The sequence below is a fragment of the Gekko japonicus genome, unplaced genomic scaffold, assembly GCF_001447785.1.
Source record: "Gekko japonicus isolate JY-2015 unplaced genomic scaffold, Gekko_japonicus_V1.1 scaffold661, whole genome shotgun sequence".
NCBI classification, from domain to species: domain Eukaryota; kingdom Metazoa; phylum Chordata; class Lepidosauria; order Squamata; family Gekkonidae; genus Gekko; species Gekko japonicus.
Genome location: NW_015173694.1, coordinates 23,573 through 29,158, shown reverse-complemented (window position 1 = coordinate 29,158; position 5,586 = coordinate 23,573). Strand labels below are relative to the sequence as shown.

Below are 5,586 nucleotides of genomic sequence, written 5' to 3'. Positions count from 1 at the left end.
GCCTCATGAGGGGCCCGGCGGTGGACCTGCAAGGCAGGCGGGAGTGCAAGGGAGCCCCGTGAAGGCCCTCCCTGGCCCCAGGCAGGCAGGGGTGGGGAGAGGCAGGGAGGAAGCAACTTACCCTCCCTCTTCTCCTGCCTCCTCCTGGCTGAATGAGGGCCGGAAGCGGGGCGGCCGGAAGCAGGGGGCGGGGCTTCGTCATGTGCCCCGCCCCCGTACCTCACCCGGGGGAACTGCGATCCCCCGCGATCCCCCCCTGAAATGACCTCTGTGTACCTGGAGATGCTAGGGATTGAACCTGGGACCTTCTGCATGCAAAGCAGATGCTCTTCCACTGAGCCACAGCCCCACATAACGCAAGAAGCTGCCGTACACCAAGTCAGACTCTTGATCTATCAAGCTCAGCATTGTCCATTCAGGCAGTGGCTCACCTGCTGCCAGATCCTTTAACTGGGGAGGCCAGATCCTGGACCTGGGACCTTCTGCATACAAAGCAGATGTTTTATCACTGAGTCGCAGCCCATCCCCTTGACTTGAGAGAAAACAGGGACGGTGAGCAGGGTGAGTTTAATTTCCAAACACCTTATCTGTGGAGATCAAAACATGTTTGGCAGTGCTTGGCGTGCAGGCTTGGGCCGAATGGAGGTGCCAAGGGGATAATACATGGGATTACAAATAGTTTCCTCCATTCTCAGTTATATGTCTGCATGCTGGACTGTTGTCCCCTGCAGAATGTTACACACTTGATCTAGCAGACCCAGGAGGTCTGTTTCTACACACAGGTGATGTTCTTTGGATCATAGGTAGTCTGCCCTGCAAAGGACACCTGACTGTACCAACTGTGGGATCGCACAAACTACAGCCCTGGCCACAACCATGTTTTTGTTCCATACAAAATGTTAACATTGCTGTCTGGTCTCCTTCCTTGAGCAGAAGTTGCCTATGAACTTGGTCTCCAGCTGTTTCGTCCCTACCCTTGAGGGGGTAAAGCCCAGGCAGAGCTTGACAGATGTAGCCCTCCTCCTGCTCAGCCAGGGGCACTGGAAGCGAAACCCTCCCTGGGAGTCACAGGAGGAAGAGGAGGATGAGGCCAGCAGGATGTTCGTGGTGGATGGAAGCTGGATGCGAGCCATCAATTCCAATTAACAGAGACACATCCAGAGGTGGCTGGGATGCGGGAGCTCCTTTTCTCTCTCTCTCTTTCCCTCTGTGTTCTCCGTAGCATGTTGAAACTACAAGCTGAGCTCCAGGTGGGAAGTTCCGATTGATTTTTTTGGTAGGGTGATGATGCAGATGAATGCATCTGCTTATGTGCAAATGTACAGGAAGAATGAATCCCACAACAGCTTCATTTCAGCTCCTGGACAGCACCCAACTTTCCCAGAAACATATTACACACAAGGATCGTGAACTTATTTATGTGGACGTTCAGTCCCACTGATTTCTATGAAACACACTTCCAAGTAGTATCATAATCTACTGGCTTAAGACTGCATAGATGCCTTTAAAAAGGGGGTCAGACAAATGTATGGAGAATTGGCCCTGTCACGGCTCAGGTGGGGTGTCACCTGATACTGCCACCACTCTGGATTTAGGTTCCCTTGAGAAGACCCAGAGCACCCTCCCAAGACATTCAGACCTCCCTTTTGGCTGAATAACAGGCGTGAGGACCAGGCAGAGTGAACAATGCAAATAGTTTATTTTATAAGAGGTCAAACAAACAAGGTGCAGAATTATAACAGTAAGTGGGTGAAAAGAAAAGAAATCAAATGCCCTAACGCGTCTAAATATATACTGTCCCTAGTGGCCTTAGACTACTCACCCTTTCCTCAGGATGAGGGTTTCTTCCCTGCAGCAGCCCTTCTTCTGGCTCTGCCCTCTGGGAAGAAGAACAGCTTTTCCTGCTGCTCCAGATCTTTTATTCCAAGCCCTCCTCTTTTCCTATTGGCCAATTTTGGCTCCAAAACCGCTCAGGGGCTTCTGGGAGTTGTAGGCCCAGCCTCACCTACTGCTAGCCAGGCTCCCTGGGCCTAGTAGGCCGTGTTTGCACAGCCCAGATCATGACAGGCCCAATAGTGGCTACTGGACATAATGACTAAAGGGAACTTCCACCTCCAGGGAAGCAATGGGCTATATCTTCCCACTTCAGTGAGCGAAGTTGGAAGACTTCCTCCAACAGAAGAGTCCTTGATGTTGGGGAAGGACTACTTAGGCTGGTGTTTGGCCCTCCAGAGCAACTTATTGGCCATTGTGTGAAACAGGTTGCTGTGCGTGATGAATGTCTGGTTTGATCTAGCAAGGCTCTTATGATTTCCTTGAGAGCAACCATATAGTCTATGGAGTTTTATTTGAGGAATGAAAACAAAACTCTTGAGCATCTGTGCAGTGGTATGTTGGCCTTAAATCAGTGGTGGTCTGGGAAGTCAAAAGGGCCCAGGAACAAACCAAGCTGATCGGTTCTTGTGGCACGCACAGTGGGCATTGGCTGAGCCATTACCTCTTCCCACAAACTGGCAGCAGTGTGGGAAGAGACAACTGGTAAGTTCATACTGATCAACATGGCCACTGAAAGATCCAACCCAAGTGGTTCTGTGGCACTGGCAGACCTACTGGGGTTTAGCAGTGCTTGCTCTTGGCTGCCAGAAGTCCTCCAGTAGAGTGGCCCACCGGGACATTTCCCTGTAAGTTAAATGACCAGCCCATCCTTGCCTCAAATGGACGACAATTGAAACATCCCATTACAATCACATATTACAATAATCGGGGCAAAACCCCTCACTGGATTGAAGTGGGAGGGACCTCTTTGCTTGGGTAGCTCATTTTGAGCCATCTGGAACTTGGTGCATTGCTTCTGGCTCCATTCTCTGGGGCATGAGACGGCCTGGATTGAGCAGGGTGGGCTTATTTGATGATGGCCATGCCTTTGTCCAAGAGGGATCCCGTTAGCCAAGATGGCCGTATGGTCCTTTGTACCTCTCCAGGTCTGTAGTCTTTGCTGAGGTCATTGCTCATCACCTCTCATCTGGAAACCAACGAAAGGGTTGAGATTGCCCCGTGGTTGCCATCCATTTTAAGCTACACGATGGGTATGAGTCAAGGGAGACAAGCGTCTGCTTCCGCTAGTGTCTTCCCATTTCTTGCTTCTGGCTTCCCGTATGTACAATAGAAGAGCTAATGCATCTGTAGGAAACCACTGGAGAGGCTATGAAGGGTGAACTGGCACCTTTGTGTATACAGAAGATACAAAGGGGAGGGTGTTTAATTGACTCATTCCACTCAGTCTTATCTTGTTCAAACACACATTTGTCCTCTCATCGATTAGCGGAGGAGGTTCTGGGGCAAACAGCTGGCTCCCTTCCTTGGGATGATTACATTGATTGCTAATTGACGTCCTGATGTCAACGAAACCAATTGCAGTTTTCTGCATGACATGATATTTTTTAAAGAAAACACCTGATCACTTTCTTCCTGCGTGTTCCATTTACTAGACCAGCAGGGACCTGGGGGGAGATTTTTATAAAAGAGATTTTCAATTCCATGAGCCATTGTAATAATGGTACCCCTCTGGGAATAGTATCTGGCAAGGAAGCCTATCCAGGACTTTCTCTTGTGTTTCCCAGGTATTGAAGCAACAAGAAAAACCCTAGCTTAGCACCACCACCCCAACATCATCATCATCACTGTTTTTATTATTAAAATCACAATTATATGGTGAGTGAAGAAGCAACTTTAAGTCAGGAAGAACAAAGGAAATGGTCAAATATATGTCATTATGACAAATATGACATTATGACATTATGACTCTTCAGGGCATGCTTTTTGGCATGGGGTATTTTGCGCATGTGCGAAGATCACCATTCTGTGGATGGCTGCCTATGCGCATGCGCAAACTGAGTTTTTTAAAAAAGAACCGCCGATGCCTGCTGTGGGTGTACAGGCATACAGCGATGGGCTCCGCAAACAGGAGGTAAGTGTGATCGCGTTTCAGCTGGCATAAACTGCACCGGTTGGAACCGGTGCAGTTTATGCTGGCTGAAATGCCCCGTCTGAATGCACCCCATGAGTGGCTTACAATCTCCTTTCCCTCCCCACAACAGATACCCTGTGAGGTAGGTGGAGCTGAGAGAGCTCTTTTGAGAACTGTTCTTGAGAGAACAGCTCTGAAAAAACTGGTAACTGACCCAAAGTCACACCAGTAGATGCAGGTGGAGGAGCAGGGAATCAAAACCCGGTTCTCCCAGATTAGAGTCCATGCTCCTAACCACTACACCAAACTGGCTCTCAACATATCATTGCACCACGGTTTCCCGCACTCTCTGCTGACAAATGCTCCTGCCCCCATACCTCCCTGGCTAGCAACCCTATGGAGCCAGTCAAGTTAGGCAAAGATTGATAGATTTACCAAATCGAACTGGAAACCAAGGGTGTAGTCCATTGTTCTAGTATTTCGGTCACTACGCTCATTCTTGCATCCAAACCCTTCCCTGAATCTCAATGCTCTCTCACAGGTTGTAGCCCTGTCAGCAGGCATCGATTTTGGCAGCTCTGGGGTATTCCATGTCCTGTTTCTGAATAAAAATGCAAGAGCAAACTTTCTTTGCCTTCCACTGCCAGCTTAAGCAGTAACCCTATACCCTTGGATGAGCAGAAGGGGCTCCCTCAAAAGTGGTGGGCGGGCAGTTGTTTAGGTATATGAGATGGTCAATGGAAGCTCACCTGCCCTGGTTGGTTGCATTCATCCCCTCTTTTGCCATCAATCACAGCCAGCTTGTTGCAATTAATTACTTGAAAACGGTTTTCTCCTCCTTGACGGGTTTGATGGTTTTTCTCTTGACTTAGTGCTTAATTACTTGGAAGAAATTAGAAAATGGCATTGATTTTGTTGCAACAAATAAACTTCTAATCTCCCCCACCTTTCCCAACAAATTCTCTGTTCCTGTCTTTTGTTCCTTGATTGAAGTTTAGAGTTTGGGATAAACTTAGGCAATGCTGCCTTCTGCTACAAACCACTATGGGCAGCTTAACAGCTCACTGTTGAGATTTGGTTTTCTTATAGAAGGAATAGAAAAGGTGGGTCATATTAAGTGATTCTGAGAACATATGAAGAACCCTGTGGGATCATGCCAGTGGTCCATCCAGTCCAGCATCCTGTCTCAGACAGTGACCAACCAGTTACTCTAGAGACCCAACAGTGGGGCATAGAGGCTGAGGCTTTCCCCAGATACTTCCTCCTGGCACTGAGTTTCAGAGGTTTACTGCCTCTGAATGTGGAGGTTCCCTTTAGTTACCAGGGCTTGTAACTGATGATAGACCTGTCCTCCATGAATCTGTCTGATCCCCTTTTAAAGCAGTCTATGCCTGAGTCCACCACTACATATTGTAGCACTGAATTTCGCATTGGGAATCACTTGAGAGCCAGCTTGGTGTAGTGGTTAAGAGCGGTGGACTCTAATCTGGAGGATCAGGTTTGACTCTCCACTCCTCTACATGAAGCCAGCTGGGTGACCTTGGGTCAGTCACAGCTCTCTCAGAGCTCTCTCAGCCCCACCAGCCTCACAGGGTGTCTGTTGTGGGGAGAGGAAGGGA

The 5,586-nt window shown here is 48.7% G+C and overlaps 1 non-coding gene across 1 annotated transcript; it reads right to left on the bottom strand.

Moving 5' to 3' along the window:
* Positions 1-277: 277 nt before the first annotated feature.
* On the bottom strand, positions 278-349 carry TRNAA-UGC. Its single transcript has one exon. It is a non-coding gene; the product is annotated as a tRNA-Ala (tRNA).
* Between the last annotated feature and the right edge of the window lie 5,237 nt (positions 350-5,586).